General features: G+C 42.8%; 2 long non-coding RNA genes across 2 annotated transcripts; both read left to right on the top strand.

Moving 5' to 3' along the window:
- The first annotated feature begins 1,383 nt into the window (after positions 1-1,383).
- On the top strand, positions 1,384-2,538 carry LOC117462086 (uncharacterized). Its single transcript, XR_004553797.2, has 3 exons — positions 1,384-1,467; positions 1,840-2,058; positions 2,469-2,538. It is a non-coding gene; the product is annotated as an uncharacterized lncRNA (long non-coding RNA).
- An 11,465-nt stretch (positions 2,539-14,003) lies between these two features.
- LOC139432982 (uncharacterized) lies at positions 14,004-14,768 on the top strand. The gene is made up of 3 exons (XR_011642552.1): positions 14,004-14,115; positions 14,505-14,565; positions 14,685-14,768. It is a non-coding gene; the product is annotated as an uncharacterized lncRNA (long non-coding RNA).
- Positions 14,769-26,305: the final 11,537 nt, after the last annotated feature.

The following is a 26,305-nucleotide window of genomic DNA, read 5'->3' as shown; positions in this document are numbered from 1 at the left end:
TAACTATGGTCATGCTAATAAAGCTATTGAATTGAATTGAGAGAGAAAGAGAAGTGACAACATGTGAAGAGGGACAAAGTCATGACAGGAGAGTAGTGTGCATTAGACATGCTCAAGGAGAGAGAGAGAGAGAGAGAGAGAGAGAGAGAGAGAGAGAGAGAGAGAGAGAGAGAGAGAGAGAGAGAGAGAGAGAGAGAGAGAGAGAACACAGATTCAACATGAACATGATGTATCTTTCTATTTATTTAGCTAACCACTATTTAGACTGTGTTTTTGATTGACTTGATGAAATGGATTCACTAATCAATGTATGTCTTTTCAGGCCGCCATGTTGTGTCCTTTCTGTGGCCAGCATCTGGGGACAGTTCAAGTGCTCTGTGGCTCCTGAGGCAACATGTACAGTCTGTGGCAGAAGTCGAACACAACAGTAAGTTCACTTTTGTTATTGTATCTGTTTCAAATGCAAGAAAAAAGGATTCAACACACTGCTCTGTTTAGAACACTAATGGCAGACGCACACACTAGTTCTCAGCATGAAGGACACGTTTTCTCATTGGCTGTTTATGTGAAATATGTAGAAGCCATCATTAAATTGTAGACCAACGCATGATTAAATACACAAAACAGCTTATATTATACATTTAGAATCAGATTTTGAGACAGTGAGCCATGACATGTTTTCTTCTTTTTCTCCTTGTGTTTTTTTTTTTTACAATCAGCATCTGACAGCCCCACAGAAGAGCCCCCAGAAGAGGACCTCATTCGGAAATACTTTTATGATGGCTTCAGCTACGATGAAATTTGGGATTTTCTGGAAACTACCCACAATGTAAAAATGATTCTGCGTACTTTAAAGAGTAAATTAAAAAGTCTTTCATTATCAAGGAAAAAAAAACACTCCCCTCTGGCTAATGTTCGTGCTGCCATTCAAGAGGAGCTCAATGGACCTGGCCAGCATTACGGTTTCCGCTCGATGTGTCAGACATTGCGGCAAAAGCACTCCCTTACTGTAGAAAGGGATGAGGTCATGAACTTGATGAGAGAGCTTGACCCCTCTGGAGTTCAACTTCGCAGTAATAGACGATTTGTACGAAGAACATACAGCTCTGAAGGACCCAACCACGTCTGGCATGTTGATGGCTATGATAAGCTAAAGCCCTATGGTTTGGCCATCAGCGGATGTATTGATGGCTACTCCAGAAAAGTATTGTGGTTGAAGTGTGGAGCAACAAACAATGACCCTGGGGTCATTGCTCAAAATGACATACGTTGTGTCACAGAGCATGGAGTCATACCTATGAGGCTGCGTACAGACTGCGGCACTGAAAACGGCAAAATGGCAGCCATCCAGTGTGCTTTAAGATCGAGACACACTGACCATGTGGCTGGGGCTGCCAGTCACACATATGGCTCTTCAACAGCAAATCAAAGAATTGAAAGCTGGTGGTCGTACTTCAGAAAACAGAGGTGTGGTGCTTCTTTCTTTTACATCCTTGACAGTGAACATAGTATATCTATAAAAAGTAATGTAATTATATTTTCAGTGTATTTGTTCCGATCTCCTACAATAATTGTTTTACAACTAAACTCTGCACCACAGGCACAGCCAAAACATGGTATGCCTAGTGTGGTTGCTGATTTCCTTTTAATTTAATTGATCGGAATCATCAGTTAAAACACAGATTACCCCTTTATCTCTGTTCCTTAATACAGTTCTTATTAATATGACTATTTGATACCACAGGTTTACTGTTATTTGTTATATTTATTTTGAATCCCTTTACATGCAAATCATCAATGTATAAAAAAAACAGCTCTCATTTGAATCTGTTTCTCCAGGTCTCAATTTTGGATGGATCTCATGAATGACCTGAGAGAAAAACATCACTTCAGTGGCAGTCATGCGCACACATGCCTAGTGCGGTTTGTCTTCATGGGTGTGCTACCGAGGGACCTTGACGAATGCAGGGAAAAGTGGAACACGCATATTATCAGACCTGTAAACCAGTCTCGTTGTCCATCCGGGAAACCAGATGTCATGTACAACCTGCCACACAGGTTTGTTTCTATCAATTAAACATATTTCTCAATTTTGTTCAGATTTATTTTTAGTAACTGCCTAAAATTCTAAGAAAGATCAGTTGCCCCAAAGTACATTTTTCACTATAAATTAAGATTGTGTCATAATCTGTTCACCTCAGTCAGTCAGTTATTACTCAAATAATGTCTACTATTAAAGGTGGGGTAGGTAAGTTTGAGAAACCGGCTCGAGATCGCTAGAATTTGAAAATACACAAAATCTGTCACTTCCTTACAGAGCCCCTCCTCCAACACACACGAACGCGCACATGACCAATGAGGGCACGAGATAAGTTTGTGCCCCGATGGAAGGCTGACAGGCAGTTAGGCCATCCTTCTTGTACTGTTGAACATATTGCACTGTACTGTTGAACATATTGCACATCCAGGTACGGTGGAACTGACTGTGGGTTCCCAGTCCCACAAGACGACTTGGGCCAGTTTGTTCTGGACTCGACCAACAGTCCATGTGGACACGACCACTTCCAGGAACACTTTGAAAACCTTCAAAGAACGAGTGGTCTAATGCAACCCTTGACCTGGGAGTCTTGTGTTGCGAACTATATAACTATGAAGAACATGGCTAATTTGTAAATTGTAAGCCCAGCTTTCAATAAAGTCCGAAACCAGGCGAATTTTGGATTCCAAAGTCCATGTTGCTTTCAAACTGTTCGTAGGTGCTTGACATTGGTATTTCTATTGTGTTTGAGCAGGTTCTGCCGATTGGAAAGCAAGATGTCCGGTGAAAAACCAATTAGGGTCTCGGCTGGATTCCAGGCGGTGGCAGGGTGTTTAATTCTGTTGAGAACATCAGGATGTCACTGAGGAGGAGTCCTGTTCGTTTTTCTGAGAAGAAAAAGTAGTATTACGTTTTTTTTTTTTTTTTTTTAAATATCAAGATTGATAGAACTGCCATTAATAGCTAATTATTTTAAGATGTGAACAATGTTGGAACTCAAATAAACCTTCTTTTTCAAGGAGATAGTCTCTCCAAAATTCCAGCACCCTGGTTTCCTCATGGCGCCTTGAGCTTCCTTTTTCGCTGCTGTGCTGAACCTCAAAGACTTCCTCCAATGTGGCAGAAGTCAGCTCTAGCACACTTGAGCACATAAAAGCTCTGAAAACACTTGCACGCTGCTCCAAAGCATGAATCACATCCAAGGCTTCAAGTCCGTCTTTGAATGTAGGAAACATTAGACACAAAGACCCATCAATCTCCTATCACCTATCGCCAGGTTAGTAACAATATCTGAAAAAAGTATTAGAACCAATTTTAGATCTACTTCATTTCTTAATGACCTCTGGCTTTTACATGCAGTAAAGTAAATCAAGTCAATAATCTTTACATGTTTCTGTTTCATATTTTACTTTTTGACCAAGACCAATAACATATATTAAATAAAGTCAGAATAACTTCTGTGAACTGGAGAATAGTCTCCTGGTGAAATGGTTATGTAAATGTGGTGTCATCCGCATAGCTATGGTAACTTATTTAGTTGTTTTTCATTATCTGAGCCAGTGGTAGCATGTAGATGTTAAAGAGAAGAGGCCCCAAGATGGAGCCTTGAGGAACCCCACATGTCATATTTGTCAACTCAGATTTGTATTTACCTATAGAAAAAAAGTTGTTTCTGTCCTTTAAGTAGGATTCAAACCAATTTAGAACTGTTGATGAAAATCCCACCCGGTTTTCCAGTCGGTCTAGTAATATGTTGTGGTCAACAGTGTCAAACGCAGCACTGAGATCTAATAATATTAACACTGAAGTTCTGCCACTGTCTGTGTTTAAGTGGATGTCATTGAAGACCTTTACAAGAGCAGTCTCAGTGCTGTGGATTGGACGAAAGCCTGACTGGAACACATCCAAACAGTTATTTAAATGCAAGAAATTACTCAACTGTTGAAAAACTACTTTTTCAATGATTTTACCTAGAAATGGGAGGTTTGATATGGGCCTGTAATTGTTCATTACTGAAGCATCTAGATTATTCTTTTTTAAGAGCGGTTTAATGACTGCAGTTTTCAGGGCCTGTGGAAAAACACCTGAGTGTAGAGACTTGTTTACTATATGAAGTAGATCTGAGGGCATTCAAGGAAAGACATTTTTGAAAAACCCTGTTGGAATAATATCAAGGAGGAGGAGGATTTCAGAAGTTGAATAATGTCCTCTAGGTTTTTATCATTAATCTGATGGAATTGTGTCATGGTGTCTGAATTGATATTAGGTGGACACAGGGACAACACATTTGCTGTTCCTGATCCAGAGGCACTGACTGCTGTCTGATTTTCTGAATGTTGTCAGTGAAGAAGGAGGCAAAATCATTGCACGCCTTGTTGGATAGAAATTCAGAGGCTACTGACACTGGGGGGTTAGTTAGTCTGTCGACGGTAGCAAACAAGGCACGTGCGTTGTTTTTGTTTTTGGCAATGATGTCAGAGAAGAAAGACTGTCGTGCAATTTTCAATTCCAAATTATAAAGGCCAAGTCTCTCTTTATAGATTTCAAAATGAACCTGGAGATTTGTTTTTCGCCACCTGCGTTCAGCTTTTTGACACTCTTTTTTCTGCTCTCACGGTCATGGCTTTTCTCCATGGAGATATTTTCTTGCCAGACATTTCCTTTACCTTAGTTGGAGCAATGGCATCTATAACATTTTTAATTTTTCAATTAAAAAGATCCACTAGCTCATTTACTGAGATGTTAGCAGGGGCAAGTGTGGAAGAAAAATTCTGAGTAAACATTTCCCTAGTATATTCAGTTAAATATCGCTTTGTGGTTACCTCTTTTTGAACATTTTTGTGAACAGAAATAGAGCTCTCAAAGAACACACAGGAATGATCAGAGAGTGCAACATCAGTCACCACAACCTTAATAAGTCCAGAGTGTGCCCCTTATTGTGCGTGGGCTCCGTCACATGCTGAGTCAGTCCATAGCTATCAAGAACACAAAACAGTTCTTTAGCCCCTCTGTCCTGGGGGTTGTCTACATGGATGTTAAAATCACCAACAATGACTAGACGGTCAAAGTCAATACACACTATAGACAGCAGCAGTTGAGTAAAGTCATCAACAAAGCTTGCACAGTATTTGGGTGGTCTATAGATGTTTAGCAACAGAGCTCGAGAGGAGCATTTCAGCTGAAGGGCCACATATTCAAAAGAAGCAAAGTTCCCATAAGATGTCTTCCTGCATTGAAGGCAAGGCAAGGCAAGGCAAGTTTATTTATATAGCACTTTTCAATGCAAGGCAATTCAAAGTGCTTTACAAAAAAAATGAAAGACATTAAGCATTAAAAAAGAAAAGCTAATAAAATAAACATTAAAGGAATGGTCCACTCATTAGATAATTAATCAAAACTTCAGTATTTAGTGAAACGTTATGTTTAAACCATACCCTGAAGAAATCAGCGATATTCCCCGGTAAATAATGATTTTATAGCTCTTTTTTATCAAGACCTGTATATTCCGTCTGGCCGCCGCCATGTTTGCCATTTTCAGTAGTCACGTGATGGTCGTGACGTCATCCATGCGTTCACTTTGTCAACACACGGAAATATGGTGGAGTATTTCAGTTCGGACTCGTCAGCAGAGGAACAAGTTTTGACCAATGTGAAGAGATTGGATGGGGGAATTCAGCCATACATATCAGTATGACAATACGACACCCTCTGTCCTTAGACCCTCATCGTACAAGGAAAAACTTCCGAAGAAAACCCACAGTTTAAAGGGAACATGGGAGAAACCTCAGGGAGAGCAACAGAGGAGGGATCCCTCTCCCAGGACGGACAGACGTGCAATAGATGCCGTGTGTAAATTGAAAAGATAATACATTTGCAACATAGGTAGTCCAAATGTTTGGAAATGCATGTGTGTATAATGGGAAGATGATATAAGATACTATATGTATGCATGTAGTACCACCCTTGCTAGCGATTCCCTCTCTAGTTTAGCATACTCAGCTTCGTTGTCCCTGGCCATAGAATCACGATTTTATGGGGCCGGAAAAAACTGGGGTAAAATACACACTAGCCGGTACTACGCTATATGGAAAGGCCACCAAAAACTGTCCTGGCCTGGACGCTAAAGGACGTTAAAACGGGGCTAGCCGCTGCAATGGAAATGCGCTATAACATACCTTATTCTTACTCCGAGCACTACTTCTGCTCCTCCGTCGCTTCACACTTGCAGAGGGCGATTTCTCAACTGGCCGAACTGGTGTCCTGGTCGGTGATGACACCAGAAAGACCGATGGTACTGCATCTCCATTGAGTAATGGTTGTTCTTTAAATCCCATGTTATGTTTGATCATACTCTCAGAGTAGTCGTCCGGAAATGTGAAATGTTCGCTGCATACATGAGCCTGTAAATCTCTCGGTTCGGGCCGGCCACATTTCGCTAGCCACTGCCTCTGAATGTACTTCTTATGCTTACCTTTTGGCAACAGATGGATTGTGGATTGTTCCTATCCGAATTATGGCAATATTTCGCGATACAGTGAGGCATATTTGAATAGAGAAACTACAGTAAATAACATGGAGATCAACGTGTCTTCGAAAACCAAACGCATGGATTACGTTACGTCCGGAAAATGGCGGCGCCCACAGTGTTGATGTTATTTCGGTATATAATCAGTTTAAAATCACTGATAATGTCATCGGATTAAAAAAAAAAAGAGAGAGACTGGCAGAGACTGGTCTGTTTTATCGGATGATAATTTTAAAAAAATGAGTGTCATGAGCATACCATTCCTTTAAGGAAAAATACATGGATAAAAGTTACAGTGCAGTCTAAAATATGAATAGTTCAATTAAACATTACAAGAAAAAGTACATGGATAAAAGTTACAGTGCAGTTTAAGATATGAATAGTTCAATTAAAAGCAGCGACAAAATAATTGAAGGGAATCATTGAACAGAATAGCAACTCCACCCCCTTTCTTATGCATTCTTTCCTGACTCATAAAACTAAAGTTGGGAGGGGTTGATTCGATAAGAACAGCTGCACTGTTATTTTGTTCAATCCATGTTTCCGTTAAAAACATAAGATCGAGATTGTGCTCAGTGATAAAATCATTGATTAAAAACGTTTTTCCTGCCAAAGACCTGACATTTAATAAAGCTAGTTTAAGTTTGTTGAACACACTATCAGTCATGTTTTTTGTGACAAGCTGTGGCTGACATGGAATCACTGCTAAATTTGATAAACTCACACAAACGTTTGAGCGCTTCCTGTGTCTAAGATGATTCACCGCTCTTAATCTATTACCTATCAACACAGATATCGGCAAAGCTACAGGCAGGCAGGGCCCCGGCATGTCCTGGAAAGAGTTGAGTACCATACGCCCTTGAGCCTGGACCCAGTCAGTGTTTGCGTTTTTTACACACACATCCTTATCAGGCTTTGGAGACAGCAGTCTTGAAGGGGGGAGGATGTTTTGGTCCGGATGATTGTGGTAAGCATGGTGACGGGGGTGTTGGTGCACGTCCAGGGGGAGGAGGTGGTTGACGTAGGCGCGGTGATGAAGACGGGGGAGATGGTGCGCGTCTCTGCGGTGATTTTGATGGCCGTCATTGAGGAGCGGAGGTAAAGGACATGCTGCCAGCCCTGCGTATCGCCTTAGTTTGGTCTTTGAACTCCAGGAAAGAATCGGTGCCAACCCTCTGTATCTCCTACGTGTGCTCAGTGATCTCCAGGAGGGTGGGCGAGGGTGAAAGGGTGAACGGAGAGTAGAGAGAGCTGTGGGGTGAAGGAAGAGTATCCTCAGAGGTGATAGGGGGGGTGAAGGGCGGTGGAGACTCCTCCATTTGTCTCCCATAATCAAGACATTCCTCAGTGATAGATTTTCAAGGTTTTCTGAGCGATGTGTTGTGTCTCTCTTGTTTTGATTCCTCTTGTTGCTTGTCCTTGGCAGAGGGAACAGATTGATGACGCAGGCAGTTGAATACGTTAGAGATAAATAATTTCACTCCTGACTTGTTCAGGCAAACTCCATTTGCCTTATAAAGATGTCTGCGATCCCAGAAAAATTTAAAATTGTCAATAAAATGCACAGAATGGTCAGTACAGACAGTTGAAAGCCAGGTGTTCAGTGCAAACAATCTGCTGAATCTCTCCACTCCTCTTCTGACTGGCGGTAGAGGGCCACTGATGAACACCTCTGCATTTAGAGAGCTGGCAGTTTCGATCAGACAATTAAAGTCTTTTTTCAGCACTTCTGACTCTTGTTTCACAACATCATTTGTTCCAATATGTAGTACCACATTCTTCACAGTCGGATGTTCTGCCCCAATATGCAGGATCTTCTCAGCCAAGTCAGAGACCTTATCCTTGGGGAAACAGAGTACTTTGGTGTTGTTCTTACTACACAGACCTTTTAAATCTCTTACAGCAGAGTCACCCACAATCAGAGTTTCAGGCCCAGTCGTTAGCTTTCCCTCTAGCCTTTTACTTTTGGAGTAGCTATTGGTCCTTACCCTGCTGTGTGAAGAGGACAGGTTATCCAGGTCATCAGAAAGAGATCTCCGGTTCTGGGTCAGTGGAGCGTATCTGTTCTGGATTGGCACACTCGGTGGTTTAGGAGGATTGTTTGTAATTCTACCTTTAGCAGCTGTCCACGGCTGTTTCCTAGTAGGAACAGGGGTTAAAGAGGCGTTCTTCCTGGGTGATAACAATGCAGGCCAGCCGGTCGCATCACAGATTTCAGAGTGCTGGGCTCTGCCTGTTATTCGTCCTCCCAAATCCCATGGAAATGATTTACTCTTTGGCCTTGCACCCAGAGAGTTCTAGGGAGGACTACCACTTGTAGATTTATTACCTGTAGATTTATTACCCGGTACACAGCCCTCCTGTTCATTGGAATCCTTGTAGCTGCTAACTAGCTTTGAGTTAGCATGCCTTTGTCCATTATTTTGCAACACTGGTAAAGTGGTGTCATTCCAATGGTACAGGACATAGGGTTGGCAGGACCCCCGGCAGAAGAGCAGTCCGCGGGACCTCCAACGGCACAGGACTTAGGGTTGGCACGACCCCCGGCAGGAGAGTAGTCGTCGGGACCTCCAACGGAACCAGACAAGGGATTGGCAGGACCTCCAGCAGAAGAGTAGTCGGCGGGGCCTCCAACGGGACAGGACACAGGGTTGGCTGGACCCCCGGCAGGAGAGTAGTCGGCGGGGCCTCCAACGGGACAGGACATAGGGTTGGCAGGACCCCCGGCAGGAGAGTAGTCGGCGGGACCCCCAAGGGGACAGGACATAGGGTTGGCAGGACCTCCAGCAGAAGAGTAGTCGGCGGGGCCTCCAACGGGACAGGACACAGGGTTGGCTGGACCCCCGGCAGGAGAGTAGTCGGCGGGGCCTCCAACGGGACAGGACATAGGGTTGGCAGGACCCCCGGCAGGAGAGTAGTCGGCGGGACCCCCAACGGGACAGGACAAAGGGTTGGCAGGACCCCCAGCGGAACCTCCAATGGTACAGGACATAGGGTTGGCAGGACCCCCGGCAGAAGAGCAGTCTGCGGGACCTCCAACGGCACAGGACTTAGGGTTGGCAGGACCCCCGGCAGGAGAGTAGTCGGCAGGGCCTCCAACGGCACAGGACATAGGGTTGGCAGGACCCCCGGCAGAAGAGTAGTCGGCGGGACCCCCAACGGGACAGGACATAGGGTTGGCAGGACCCCCGGCAGGAGAGTAGTCGGCGGGACCCCCGACGGGACAGGACATAGGGTTGGCAGGACTACCGGCAGAAGAGTAGTCGGCGGGACCCCCAACGGGACAGGACATAGGGTTGGCAGGACCCCCGGCAGGAGAGTAGTCGGCGGGACCCCCAACGGGACAGGACAAAGGGTTGGCAGGACCCCCAGCGGAACCTCCAACGGTACAGGGGTAGGGACTTGAGTGGGAACTCGAGAGAGGGCTTGAGAGGGAACTCGAGAGGAAACTTGAGAGTTGACTTGAGAGGTGACTTGAAAGGGATCTCGAGAGGGAACTTGAACGGAGACTCGAGAGGTGACTTGAGAGGGGACCCGATAGGGAACTCGAGAGGGGACTCGAGAGAGAGAGGGCTTGAGAGGGAACTGGAGAGGATACTCGAGAGGGGACTTGAGAAGGAACTGGAGAGGAGACTTGAGAGGGAACTCGAGAGGAGACTCGAGAGGGAACTTGAGAGGGAACTTGAGAGGGAACTCGAGAGGAGACTCGAGAGGAGACTCGAGAGGGAACTTGAGAAGGAACTTGAGAGGGGCCTCGAGAGGGGACTCGAGAGGGGACTTGAGAGGAAACTTGAGAGGGGACTCGGGTAGGAACTTGAGAGGGGACTTGAGAGGTGACTTGAGAGGGAACTCGAGAGGAGACTCGAGAGGGGACTTGAGAGGGAACTTGTGTCGGTCGGTACGCCGACAGGACTCGGGGAGCTGGTGTTCGCTGGAGAGCCAGCAGGAGACGAGGTGCTGGAGTCGGCCGGTATGCCGACAGGACTCGGGGATCTGGCGTCGGCCGATGAGTCAACAGGTAACGAGGAGCCGGAGTCGGGACCATGACTGCTGGGCCTGGTACTTGAGCCGGAACCATGGCTGGAACTGGGTCCGGAACCATGGCTTCTGGGCCCGGTACTTGAGCCGGAATCATGGCTGCATGGGCCAGTTCTGGAGCCGGAAACATGGCTGTAAGATCCAGTTCCACAATCGGGTAATCAGGGAGGGAAAACAGACAGAAGGCAACAGGCAAAACAGGAGGTGAACACTTTTCAAAACAAAACAGGAAACCAAAGACAGAAAAAGACAAGACAAAACACAACACAGACAGATCTTGACAGTATTGGGTTTTGCAGAAAATACTGAGATATTTATAGGCAAAACTAACTGCCATTTATGTATGCAAAATGGCTTTGTCCGAGAGACAGTATAATAGACTGTATTATGAATACTTTAGTAGACATATATAGATAGTTGTATTATACCTTTGTGCATCTATGATTTGCACAGTTTGATTTTTCTAAACAATGGGGGCACTGTCTTTTTGTGGATCCACCTGGCATCGTTGCTACATTATGAACAAAACAAAAACATCACATATAGTTATTGACATGACACAAAACAAAACAACAATTCTTCCATACAACCGTGTATGATTACTAAAGTAAAATGATATAATCCAAATGATGTTAATTGTATTAAACTTCAAAAATAATGTTAAGTGTGATATCAAAGTTAAATTAGTAGCACTTTAAAATTCAGAAATTCCAGTGTAATATCATAAAGTAACTTTCAATTTCTGGTAATAGTCAGTACGTATTGTGTAATCTTTTTTTGGCATGATAAGATGTTTTCTATTAGCTATCATCATAAACCTCAAATCATGTTTGTTCATAAAATGTATCTGTTATTGCGTGATATAATGCATGTGTTTTGAGATAGAGACTCTACTGTAGTCAAACTAGTACTTAATATTAAATTGCTCTTATGTTCCTGAAGTAAATATTCATTCTATTCAGTTTTATTCATCATTTTCTTTTCGATTTTTATTATAGAGTAATACAATTTTTTTTACATTTGTATTATTCAGATACTCTTTTGAGCTACTGTTGATATGAATATATTTGATGTTTATGCTAATTATTTGTATTGTATTTTATATTCCTCCTACATATTTTTTATTAATTTGTAATGCCCAATAACACTGCGGCTGCAACGAAATAATTTCCCAATTTGGGATGAATAAAGTATCTATCTATACATCTATTCGTTTAGTTTAAAAGCATGACATGTACATATGATTTAAATTATAAATTACATATCCACATAGGCCTACTCCTAAACTCACAGTTTATGTGGACTGGATCATGTATCGGCTAGCGGCTAGTAATATCCGTTTAAACATCAACGGGACAAATATCAATAGAGTGAATGTAAGCTTTAAAACCCGAAATACTGATCTGGATTCAGTATTATGTACGATAATCACCTTAAACAGGGATACCAAGTGACATATAAGACTTACAGATGTATGCATTAACATGCCTTTTCCGCAAACATGATTTATAAGAAGTAAATCGCAACTCATTTGGGATTAAATCAGGTTTACAAATGCGCTTAAAGCGGGTTCAGTCGGCTACCATTACTGAATAACACTAACAAAGTCTGTTCGTGTGTGGTGCTGTCACAGGCTAAGTCAAAAAACTGAAGAACCATGTCATAACATGATCAACTATGTTACTATCGATTGACTTTAAACTGTAACAGCTCCGTAAAACGACAGAAGTAAGCTAAGGCTAACATCAATGATGCTAACTGAGCAGTTTACGGTTTAACTAGCAAATAATTTGCACGCATAAGCTTGTATGTCGACACATGGTGCTGTGTAAAGTGATGCAAAAGCTGAAATCATTTAAAAAACACTGTAAATGTCTTTATTACATTACAGAAAACGGGTTTACCTCAAGGAAGTTCGCGTTCGGGTCAATGTTGCTTCCTTCTAGTTCTTCTTCTTCTTCTTCTTCTTCTTCTTCTTCTTCTTCTTCTTCTTCTTCTTCTTCTTCTTTTGTTTAATGGTGAATCGCTACCAGTAGGAGCATATAATGCTGCTTTCTGGTGACGCTGTGGACCTTTAACGAAACGTGCTACGTGGGAAACACCATATCCCAGCGTGCATTGCGGCTACAACATCCAATCACCGAGCTTGAACCATAGCTGAGGATCTTGGGTAATCAGTTCAGTGGGTGTGTATCTGGTGTGTATATCAATCAATAGGATACGGCTGTAATAGGCCTAAGGCCTTTTAGTCGCTAATAAATAAATAAGTAGATCACTGTTCTTTATTTACTATGGATGCTGGCAACAGTCACATAGTCCAAAGTGAAGGTGATGTTTGACCAGTAGTGGTCGAGGCGGGATTTGAGACAGTTAACCGTCTTGGATGTGACAACGCTTTCTGGCAGATCATTCCACAAGTCAACCACACGCAGGCTGAAAAAGTTGCGGCAGATAGCCAGACTTGAGTATTGTTTCTTCAACTTGAGGCAGTGCCCACGAGTCCTGGTGTTATAATCCCGGCATGATATTTTGTAGATGTAGATGGAGATATTTGAAAACTTCGATCATATCTCCCCTCGCCCTTCTATAATACATACTCGGGATCTTAAGACTTTGCAGTCGTTCTTGATATGGTAGGTCCTTTAGTTCTGGAACCAGCTTCGTTGCCCTTCTCTGTATTTTCTCGATGAGCTCAGCATCCTTTTTGTACATGGGGGACCAAGCGACATTCCCATACTCGAGGAGTGGCCGTACAAGAGAGATGTATAAACTACGTACTACGCATGGTGTGTACTGTATCACAATGATGCGAATGATGCTCAAAATGTCCCTTATAGGCCTACGTCTGTTTCCGGTGACTTTATTTTGAAAATCAGTTCCTGACGGACGGCCCAATATTAAAGAATTAAACGAATAAATAAAAACAAGGATAATTGTGTGTTATTGTTGAGTAAATAACAGTGTGTTATTTAGAAAAGGATAACAAATTCGAAGTAAAAAAAGATTTTAAAAAATACAGATTTCAGTATTCTGAGGCTCTGAGCCATTTATTTTCCTCACGGACGGCAAAGAAAGTCCGACATTATACGATTTAAAATAAAAACAATAATCGTGGCTTGATATTGAGTAATAACATGTTTTTATGGACCACACAGCTTCCGGTCTCAGACCCGACCGTATTCATTTGCGTCTCATATGCACGCAAAACTCGGACTCAGAACTCAATGGGAATAGTTGGCGTATGTCATAGGCACGCAAAACCGGACTTTAGCGTATCTATTGCACGCATTTCCAATGTGTAAAGTCGTGTCATTTGTACGCAGACTGAAGAGAGTGGGTTGACTCAGAGCCATTTAATAGAAGAGTTACGACATCTCCGTTCACTCCAATGGACCACTTTTTTACAGCAATGGCGGATCGTGGAGCCTCTCAATCGTTCCCCGGAAGTTAGCGCCAAGGCTGGCAGAGCTGTGGAGTTGTAGCATAATAGACCGTCCGTGACGGACTTTTAAAGGTAAGAAGAAGTTTAAAGATTTATATTGCGGATATTATCAGTACATCTGATTCTAATGAACATGTGTATTAAAGGATGTCAGTGGATTATCCCTAAATTAGTAGATTTAGGGAACGTTTACAGATAACAGATTAAGCTAGCATACCGAAGCAAGTTAGCAACACACGTTGAACAGCCTTTTAATTGTAAATTCCGTTCTCTTAATGTCATTTCGTCCAACATGTTGAATTAGAGAAGAGGGGCTTCTAAACGGGATTGTATGCGGGGGTGGAGGGAGTTAAATATTAGATAAATATAACTTTGGTGCGTGTAAGAGTGAGTGTTTTTAGCAGAGCCATATTGTGTCCTTGTGATTCTGTTGATTATTACCTGTCTGTATAATGTTGCAGCTCAGCTGATTCTGGATTGATGGCAAAGGGAGAGGGACTTAAGTGAGAGTGAAAACACAAGGTACGTTTAATACTACTGTTTTATATAAGTAAACACCTTATCTCCCCAAGGCATTTCCCATCCAATAGGTGTGCTGTGTGTGTATAACCCTTTCTCCTGTCTGTTACTCCCTCTTTCAGCACAAGAACCAGAGGGGGATTCAATGGAGCCTGAATACCTGCACTGAGACCCTCACCCTGCACCCTGAGTCTCAACTCTGTGTTTTTCAAGCCTTTCCCTGTTTTTTTTTGTATTAAACAAAACATTAAGCTTTCCCAATGGTGTGGTTTTCGTTTGGTGAAAAAGTGCAAATGCAGTGTTTGTATATAATTACATCACATATTTTGTTGCTGTTGGTCGTGAAATTGCTCCTGCTGACTTGAGCCAGCCATTTTTTCCTCCGCTCTGTGTCAGTGGGGAAGCCGTACATTCGTACTCCTTTCTCTGAGCGATTTGAGCATCCCCAGGCAGCACAGCAAACCATGGTGGCGACTAGGAGGCAGCACAGCAAACCAGGACAACACGGAGGAAAAGGCACCGACAAACTGCATGATATGCTATTCAATGTTTATTGAATTACATGTATTTGCAATGGATGTTCCTAAAACAACACATTTAACATCATCATTATCATGATATGCTGCTAGTCCTGCTGCTGCTGCTCGTCCTTTGATAGTCTCCTGTCCTTTCTGAAAGCCATAAAGATGACATTAGTCATGTAGATAACTTGTGTCCTCAATTACCAGGGGATTACTGAAACTACCATGAATTTAAGAAAATGGTAGAAATGAATCCAATCTGAATTTTAAAGCATTACTTTAGATCCCCTCCCTCTAAATGTATCAATAAACATTAGAAAGTGATGCTCCTGACTACCATACAGGTTTAAGAAGATAATATTGGTTTGAAAGAATTCAAAGCTATAAATAAACAGCAACAGGCTCTTTAACAAGGCACTGTTAGCCTAACATGTAAACTAGCTGTTCACACTAATCCTAATATTATCACTTAATATTAGCAAATTCGATTTTATTTTTTAAAACATATTGATGTAAATACATACACATATCGATTTGTTGTATAAATATTGCAAATCAAAACCTTTATTCACTAATAATTACCAAAAATCGTAGTTCTATCTCCTGTTATCAATGCATTCACATTGCCGCCATGAGCCTCTATCGGCGATACAGCGAGAACAAGCTAAACTCATCCTGAGCACACAAACACTCACAGCCGAAGTAAAAACAATAAGTGTGGCTTGATATTGAGTAAGAAAAAGGTTTATAAAGCTGTGAGCATGGGTCTGCAGAGAGCATTTCTCCGCCATCCCAACCAGGGCTCTCGACTAACTTTTTTCACCATCCTCCCGGAACCGTCCCGAAATACAATCTAAGCTGTCCCGAAATTAATGTGGACCGTCCCGAATTTAAAATGTTAGTTTTTCTACATTATCATTAGTTAAAATCATTCAAGGTGACCTTTAACATAAATAAAACATCATACAAATCATTAGATGATAATTCATCAACCTTTTTATTTGAGTACCTCATTCAATCACATAAACAAAGGCCAAATATATTTAAACAAACACACAAACGAGAAAATTACTCTAATATTGAATCCAATCAAGTCCCATCCAATTAACAACAAAATCCAACACTGTCCTGAAGACAGAACCCAGAGTAACCACTAACCCGGATGACAGTCTGTAACACAGTCAGGAGACCTTTACGAACGGCCCGCCCCCTCGCACACAGACGGGAGAGAGAGATCTCGTCTGGATTGGAAAGCTCGAAAATACATCATAGACGCATGTTGTAGTCTTATTGCATATTAGAAACGGAGTTGGCGAAACTAAAACTGCGATATAATGTGTATATAGTGTTAGAAATTAAAATCAATGTTTTATGGCATAATGTACCTTAAACATACCGTCAGTTTAAATGCTATTTTATTCTGGAAAAACCCGGAAGTTCCCAATACCAAGCTTTTATTCTGAAAATCCGTCATGACGACATCCGGGACTACTGCCCATTAGTATCATTAAAGTGGCTATTGACCGCCGTTAACATATAAAGTTATGAAAGAGATAAGGAGGAGAAAAGGCATGTGGAAGTAAGCAAATGAATGTAAAATGTCGAAATCCTCTGTTTAAACGCGATATCGGACACAGGAGAACGAGGGGGGAAGTCCCCTGCGTCACTACAGCTCCCAGAGAGGAGGAGCGAACAGCCAGCAAGCGGGAGAGACGAATGCTTGGAAGGTCTCTTCTGCACGGCCATCACAGGGAGAGGAAGGCTGCAGCCTTTCTCTTCTGACTGAACAATATCCTGCTTGTAACATTACCGCGCTTTTTATTAATTAAAGTACCAATTTTGAACCTTCTCAGAGACTCCATTTAGTCTCCTTTTTAAGCTTCTTACCTGGACGCGAGAATAACGAATCCAGCATAACAATAGCAATAATACATATGACATATATTTTAAATGTCTCCAGTCCCGATAAAAAGTCCGATAACGTCGGAGCTTAACGTTACCACTGTCTTTAATAATTCCGGCCCGTTTAATACCGGGGCTCGGTACCCATCCCTACATGGGGAGAGGCAGCATATTGCTAAGGACTAAATACGATGGAGAGTTCTCATCTCAGCCTTATTACCCATAGGGGATTAAGAGGAGTAAGTAAATAAAGAGGCCGGCGCTCCAGGGTCTGCTGTGCGTTTTTGTGATTAACGGTAAAACATTTCAGAATTCCTCCACGGGATGCCATTGTACATCACTCAACCTGCGAAATACACACACTCAGTACATAGCTAGACCTGCGAATTTGCGGGCCAGGAATTTGCGGGCACAGCTGTAGCTACGTGTGTGTATTTCGCGGGTTTCTAAATGTTTTATGCGTGTGTGTTTATGTTGACAAGGAGGTTTAATGTGCTACACAAAACGTGCAGTCGGTTTCATTTTCATCGCCGTTTGTAGTAGAGTTAGCAGGGTGTTTTTATTTTAACTCTCGTCCCAAATTCGTCCCAAAATTATTTTTTATCCTCCCCGATACTATTTGTTTCGGCCCCGGGACGACGGGACATCCTTAAGCTCGAGCCCTGATCCCAACGTAGAAGTCCGAATAACGTTTACCCATTTAAACAGTTGTGGTAGATACCTTGTTTGTTTTAAACATCATAAATACAAACAACAATGAATACTTACAGGTTGTGTACCCGAATCTCCCGCTGGTCCAAACAAAGTAGAAACAGCATCGTCCTTCAGTGCCCTATGCTGTGCATATCCGGCATGAATCGCTGAAAGGTTTGGGAAGCTTTGTTTCGTGAAAGGCTGGCAGAGGGTGTGGCCCCTGGGTGTTCACACGTCAAAGTACCCAGGAAGAAAACATTGGAATATGAGAAATCTCCAACGAGGCGTTTTGGGGAGGTATTTTCTGTGTTAGAGTTTTACTCCCTACAGGGTGTACTTTGAGGGTTTTTGACTCTGCAGACCGTTTACATGCATAAAAACCTTCATAACACACAAAAGCATGACATGGGCCTTTTAATAACACACAGTGGACCAACAGCACCAAACCGTCACCGACTGTGGAGACTTCACACTGGACTTCGATGAACTTGGATTCTGTGCCTCTCCACTCTCCCTCCAGACTATGGGACCTTGATTTCCAAATGAAATGCAAAACATACTTTCCCCTGAAAAGAGGACTTTGGAAATAGATGGTCTGTCAATCACATCTGCTCACAATCAATACTTACAGAAACATGAAACCAAAAACACAGAAGTCAACAAAACAACTGACCAGGTGCCTCATTTATAACGCCTTGCGTAGGATTCACGTGGGAAGGTTGCTTACGTAGTACAAAGCAAGAAAATAGGTACAGAAATGTTCCGACATTTTCCGATTCACAAAACATGGCGTACCGGCGAGGGATGTGTGTACGGCACTTCCTACGCCTGTTTCCCTTTATAAATCTCAATCGAATCGAAATGCGGCGCAGCTTTTGCGGGCTTCCCGTCAGACCCATATTTGCCCATATATAGTCATTGATACGCCCATAATGAATATTCATCAAACTGATTTCAGGCAAAAACGAACATGGCAAAGACAGAACAAAGAGGCAAGAAAAGAAACTTCAATAACTGTGAAGTTGAAATCCTTGTCGGAGAAGTAGAGACAAGGCAAAACATTCTGTTTGGTGGCCATAGTATTGGCCATCTGTGGCAGATGCTGTCAACTCTGCATCAGCACAGGGTCGCACTGTCGCTGGAATAAAAAAAAAAGTGGTCAGGCTGAGTGCTAGCCATAATAAGACGAAGATTCGTCATCATAATGAATATTAATACTAGTTATATGGCTTCCTTTTTACTCTATATGGTATGTAAGGCACCTAAAGCTGAATCTGTGTTAACCCTTGTTGTGGCCTATACTACTGTTAAAAGTTATTATCGATAATTGATTTTAGACCATGCAAGCTAATTAATCACAGAAACATATAGTTGCACACCGAGGTGTGCCCGTCACCAGACGCACAGGATAGCCTACCTCAGATGTAACGTAATGTTCTTCCCTTTTTAGAAATTATAGTAAACAGAGTGCAATTAAGCTGGGTTTGCACATGTAAGTACAAACAGTTAGGTCTTTGTTTACAAACGTGGTTTGTGTTTTAGCTGCCGATCAGCTGTGCGCAGCGGCTCCACTGCACCATGTGTGTCTCAACGCCACCGCAACAACTCTACCCACCACTTAAATTAAATAAAACAAATGTGTTGTGTTAAATCAGCTGTACAATTATCCAAATATATTGTGATCTTAGTTTCCATACCTCCTGTGTTTTACGAGCGACTTATCAAGTCTTGGCAAACGGCATAAAACACGATTAAACATGATAGTATATAAAACCATGCTCGTATCTACAACTTATAGAAATGCAAAACGGCGTCAGTTTAGACGTAATTCTGTCCTTCTGCTTACCGCATCATTTATGAGAAAACATTTCATAACATTAACACAACATATTCGAGGTGGTTTTAAATAACATATCCGTATTTATTTATTTCTCCAAGTTGTGTTTTTGTGTTCACTGAGGAGTCTCAAACAGGCGTTTGTTAAATCATTTTAAGATTGGCTTTAATCAATGTTTGAAAATGAATTATTCATATATGATAAATGAGAGGTAACATTTTATTTATGGTATTATTTCCTCATATTTCTCTCCATTCTTCCTTAATAATAATAATAATAATCCTTATATTTATTATAGCGCTTTATCAAAGACTCTCAAAGCGCTTTACAAATACACATTACACACACAGACCATACATGTAATGGTCATCTACTGTGGACAATACCCACAGGAGCAAATTTGGGTGAAGTGTCTTGCCCAAGGACACGACGGCCTGACGCAGTGGGGCGGGAGCGGGTTTCCAACTGGAGTTCCCCAACGCCCCCTTGATCTGATGATCAAACGCACAGACCACTGCGCCACCCGTCCCTACGGTGTCGCAGTTTCTCGTCTCTCCCGTTTTTGTGCTTAGTGCGTACGCATGGGTTAGAATTTGCGTGGAGGACCGCACATTTTCCCGTCAAGTTAGTATTTTATAAATCGCAAACATTGCGTAGAAACTGGCGTACGCCATTTTTTTTAATACTGTATCCCTTTATAAATGAGGTCCCTGACCTTTACTGTCTAGTTATTCTTTCTCTACACATTTTCTTTAACTCAAATCAGTTTATACAGCCCATTAAATCGTTTGGTATAAAATTCCACACTTTAATGCCAACTACAGAAACACACCTGCTTTAAAGTGCAAACTGTTTATTATGAACAACATTAGAGAACAGGAGTACTCAGTCACAGGTTCATTCAACAGTCTGGAGCTGTAATGTGACAAACAGTGGGATTAGTCTGGTGTTGAACTTTCCTGTCGGCTCCCAGACCGTGGTCGAGGAAACAGGGGGGATGACTCTCTTGCGGCTTTCACACCAGCGCTTTTCAGTTTCTAGCTCCGAGCGGGAGCTTTTCTGGTTCAGCTCCGGTTTCCCTTTTCAGCTCCCGCTCTGTGCACACCGCCCACTGGCGCCCCAGAGCTGCCCCTGCTGCGTCATGACGTCACCGTTTACATCGCTGATTTGCTCCCCAACGGCAGCCATTACGGCGCTCACAACAACAACAACTGCGTCGGGTCGATGATCGTGTTGCTTTTAATCACACGAAGCCAGAATAAATTGAATAACGACTTCTCCAACCTTATGCTTTGCTCCAGAGTGCCGTGGTTCATTGTTTATTAATGTGTTTCTGCAGCATTTACCGACCGCTGCAGTATTGGCTGCTCTTCCACGGAGTTTATTCTCCCGTTAGCTCCCGGTTAGCTCGCACTGCAGCGGCCGCACTAAAGTATTCACTGTCCGACTCACACAAGCAGCTGATGCATATCCCCAGTTCCCCTTAGCCTAAGTGAATGTGTGTCAGTCTGAATTGACACTGTTTGGTATCACAACGCTGTTATGAAAGTTTCTCTGGTATAAAACGGGTGATGTTGGCATAGCAACCGAAGCTAAACTGACTACTTGCATCTGATAGCTGCTATAATACAAAACAACACGTCTGCCTCTCTCCACAATGATCGATAACAGTGAACGGATGGTCAAAGTAAGGCACAAATAAACAGAATCACACGAAGCCTGGTTAGTGCTGCCTGACTTTATAAAGTGTGTTTATAAGCACACTGCTTGTAGGCAGGCATAACAGTCGACCCATGTTCAGGGGAGGTGGGTTTAGTTTCCTGCACGCCTCGACGTAAGAGAGACGTAAGCGACGTCGCCTCTTAGCTCCAAAGCTCTTGCCTCTGGACCGACAATTTTTTGGAGCTGGAAATGAAGCGGATTCCGGAGCTAAGAACCGGCGCCGCTGCGGTGTGAACAAGAAAACCCGGCGCTTTTCAGGCTCTAGCTCCGAGCCGGAGCTGAAAAGGCGCTGGTGTGAAAGGGGCATCTGTCGTCTCCCAGGGCAGAAGCAACACGCTTCGGATTCAATGACCCACTTTATGAAATCACTAGAGAGAGGCGAGCCCGTCTTAGGAGGTCGTATTTATTTATTTAGTTTCACAAGATACATCACAGACCTATGCTTTTTCCTGCTGCCTCGTTTCATTTCCAGAAAACATATCTACCGCTCGCTCACTCTCGCTCTACCATACCCACTCTCACATGCACGCGCCACACCCCTCTCTTAAAGGGGTAGCGATCTCACTCTTCATGACCCTAATGTCATAACACTGGCATTCATTCATGAGAAATTATCTGTAGTATGCTGGTTAGGTGACCTGGGGCCTCTTTTAAAAACGTGGCCTACGCTCAAAAGATGGCGTAAGCCAATTTCTAAACAATCTTTGCGATTTATACAAAACAAACTTGGCAGAAGGAAGAATGGAGAGAAACATGTGAAAATAATACCATAAATAAAATGTTACCTCTCATTTATCATATATGAAGAATTCATTTTCCAAAATGGATTAAAGCTAATCTTAAAACGCCCGCTAAAGCTGCGCCGCAATTCGAGTTTATTGTGATTTATTAAGGGAAACCGGCGTAGGACGTGCATGCGCATTGTTTTATAAATCGGAATATTTGTGTGTGGGTGCAGTGTTAATGAAATCACAGCATCCTGCACATATTGTACAAATATTTTTGCAAGAACATTTTAATTGAATGAAAGCATTTTTGTAAAATATTGACTTAAAGGTGGAGTAGGCAATTTTGGAGAAAGCAGCTCGAGTGCGTTAGAATTTGAAAATACAGGAGATCTGCCCCTTCCTCACAGAGCCCCTCCTCCAACACACACGAACGAGCATATGACCAATGAGGGCACGAGATAAGTTTGTGCACAGATGGAAGGCTGACAGGCAGGTAGGCCATCCAGTTACTTTAGCCGGGCCGGCTCAGATGATTGGTCGTGCTTTTTACAGCGCTACGGCTTCCAGAGATGACATTTTTTAATGGATTTTTTGTCAAAGCACTTCAGATATTCATTGCTATCGGGATGTTAAGAGCATTCCATGGAATATAACAAAAAGTGTATCTCGAGCCGGTTTCTCAAACTTACCTACCCCACCTTTAACCCTTGCAAACAAACGACAGGAGGTTTACAAAAGCACTAACTGGGTCAGTCACTATTACTGTGCAACTGTTTTAAAGAGAGGGGTAACAAAATAAAAAAAAGTAAATGCATTTCATTTCCCAGACTCTCGGATTCTCTGCAGTCCGTGGGCCCTTCTCACTTCTCTTATTTTTCATTTCCTCGCTCCTCTGTCTCACCGGAAGTTGATTTGTCTGCGCCATCTTGAGTAGCGTCCCAATGGCCTTATTTTTGCCGGAGGAGCGAAGAGCGATAATGGAGGAGCTATAATCGAGGAGCCACCAGACCATCCTCCGGTGAAATCCTCAGACACTCGCCCCGCCCCCTTACTGTGTATTGCTCACTGATTGGACGATGCAGCACATGCACTGATCTGATGCTTCTTGACATGAGAGCAGTTTCCCAGCGGAGTGAAGAAAACACATGAACCTCACGGGACTCACTCCTCAGTTTATACCGTGTTTTGTTTCAATTAATGTTTCATTTAGTTACAAATATGTGATACATCTGAACAACAACGTGGTCAACAATCATTTTATTCATTTTTTGGAAACATTTTTATGATCACTTTTTTCGTTTTACATTTTCATTTATTGTCATTTCCATCCAGTCAATAAGTGCTATTAAAATGTGAATGTGCTACATATCCACACAAACACACAAAGTGTGCAGTCCAATGAATGTTAATTCAACTGGGTTTTGATAGATAATATATCTCTTTTTCTTCTCTCAATTATTTTATTTCTATTGTGCACTCTGATCAATATTAATCAAACTAATGTTCGTTTATACATTTTAAGAATGCCGTTTATCTTTTTTGAGAATTAGTTCTTATTTTATTTATTTGGGTCAACAACAGATGATACAAATGTTTGTGTCAGTAAATGTGTACTAACAGAGGCGGGTGTGTGTGGAAATAACGGGGACAGAGCTGCTGTCAGACGATCAGCTGTGCAGCGTCATCACAAACGGACGTCGCTTCACGTGACGCTTCGGAGGAAAGGACGTCCCATTGCTCTTAAAACTAATTTACCTGCTTCTCGTGGTTTCCTTAGAGGCTTCTCAATACTCAAATGTCCCCTCCTCGACTCCTCGGTCCTTCGGTAGTGACCCGGAAATGAATTTCAGCGGCCATTTTGAAGGACGTCTCATTTCTCTAAATGCACATCGAGGATCGAGCACCGAGGAGGCTATATCCGAGGATACACTGATGGTTCCTTCACGGCTCCTCCGCGGATACATTTCCGGGAACGGTGGAGGCGTGACGCACGGCCGGACTTATCTCAGCCAATGACAGCTCTGCATGCATCCCCTGGATATTATTTTAGAAACTGCTTTCATCGCGTCGTGATATTTCCAGAGAGAACAGCTGTGAGGCCCGTGCAGAAAGCAGAGCAGTGTGTAGAATGTATATCACTCAGTAGAACAGGCCTACTCTCTTTATTTGCTTTAGTTTAGTAGATATCTACAAAGAGTCAATATTTTTCTAAGACCATTTAGTGCTTCACATAATAAAATACACAACGGCTGTAGCCTGATTATGCTTTAGGAGCTGTAGGTGTGTGTGGTACAGTGTGTGTGTGTGTGTGTGTGTGTGGTACAGTGTGTAGGTGTGTGTGGTACAGTGTGTGTGTGTGGTACAGTGTGTGTGTGTGTGTGTGGTACAGTGTGTAGGTGTGTGTTGTACAGTGTGTAGGTGTGTGTGGTACAGTGTGTGTGTGGTACAGTGTGTAGGTGTGTGTGGTACAGTGTGTGTGTGTGGTACAGTGTGTAGGTGTGTGTTGTACAGTGCGTAGATGCGGCGGACGGACAGGTCTCAGTTGGTTTGGTGTCCTTACTTTTAACTTGCAAATACAACTTTTGGCCCGTAATTTCAATTCCCCATTTCAGCGACCAGAGAGAGGGGGGGGGGGGGGGGGATATATCCAGTCTCTGATTGTGTTACGTTATTATGAGAGTGCTCTCATACTTTAAATTGTATATATTTATATACATATATTTGTGTGTGTGTGTGTGTCCGCATCTGTAGCCTGTTATTGTCTCATTATACCGCACTCTCAATTAATTCAAAGTAAATATGTGGGGGAACAATGTTCAGCTGATCTAACAGAGATTATAAAATATGACAAAACACTCGACAGCTGATGCAGCTGTTGGCACGTAATAATGAATGGACGTCGCTTTAATATGACCGCTCAGAGGAGAGGAGTTCGCATCTCGCATCTCCTGTGGGCGGGACTAAGTCTCGAGGAGGGGAGTCGAGGAGGGGAAATTTAAGAATTGAGAAGCCTCTCTTGCGTCTCTCCATGCTTCCCTGGTGGGAGGGACTAGTCGCAGGGAAACGAAGCAAGTGAGGGACCCAAGGAATCCATTTAACCGAAGTGAGAAGGGCCCCGTGTATCAAACGGAATACTCTCTCTCCCTGCACGTCTTTCTGGGTGCACCACAAAGTCAAATCTGCTTCAGATGCAATTTCTCTGCTGGATTACCCTGACAGCATGATGTCGCCGTGCTCTGTCTGCAGTATCACAGTGCAATAACACTGGCAATATAACACGTTGTGCAATATACCCTCTGGACAGTCACGCTTTATTTTTTCTCTCAATAGGCGCATTCACACTGCGGTACTTTTCCCACAAAGGTTCATGCGAACTTAGTTCATGCGAACTCTTTAGTTCTCATGAACTAAGTACAGATCACGTTCACACCGGAAAAAGTCCCTGGGGGTGGATTAGGCCAGTGGTTCCCAAATGGTGTGCCGCGGCACACTGTTGTGCCGTGAGGCAAGTCCGGGTGTGCCGTGGGATTTTGTGACAACCATACGTTATTATTGCAATATACAACTACACAAAAATAATTATTTTTTAATTTACTATATCAGTACTTTGTAGGTTTATATGTACGTAATCTGCGCGACTTGCGCGTCCACATCTCCACGTGCAGTCCTGCATAAACATGGCTGAGTCAGCGATAACTCTCGAGGGGTGGAGGTATGCCCATTACTAAGAGTTCATACTTATTATACCTGTGTCACCTTTCACACTATCGCTGTGATCATGAGCTATGGGCTTTGTAGATACAGGTCCCGGGGTGAATCGTGGTGCAGGGGCCCTTCTCTTTTTGACCACAGGGCGATGCTCGAAGATGGTGGGTATAGCCTCTGCTCTCAGCCTAGTCTTGCCCTTTTTTGTCTTGACAAACGAGTGACTTGAGGTTACTTCACACACAGAACAACTCAGTTTTGTCTGCCCACATACATATTCCATAGTGGTTGAATACACAGTATTAAGAAACACTTTATACTTACTGGACATGTTATACTCATTATATACTGTATATAAAATATGACCAAGAATGTGTGACAACTTTATAGAAATTCATATCACATCTGTTACTGATGCCATTTGTCATACTTTGTTAAACTCACAAATAATAAAGTTCCATAACTTCAGTTGGGAACAGAGACCACACCTTATCTCCCCAAGGCAATTTCCCATCCAATAGGTGTGCTGTGTGTGTATAACCCTTTCTCCTGTCTGTTACTCCCTCTCTCAGCACAAGAACCAGAGGGGGATTCAATGGAGCCTGAATACCTGCACTGAGACCCTCACCCTGCAC

This window comes from Pseudochaenichthys georgianus, chromosome 3 (genome assembly GCF_902827115.2).
Source record: "Pseudochaenichthys georgianus chromosome 3, fPseGeo1.2, whole genome shotgun sequence".
NCBI classification, from domain to species: domain Eukaryota; kingdom Metazoa; phylum Chordata; class Actinopteri; order Perciformes; family Channichthyidae; genus Pseudochaenichthys; species Pseudochaenichthys georgianus.
Note: the sequence above shows the minus strand (reverse complement) of the source record. Positions and strands in the feature narration are given on the sequence as shown.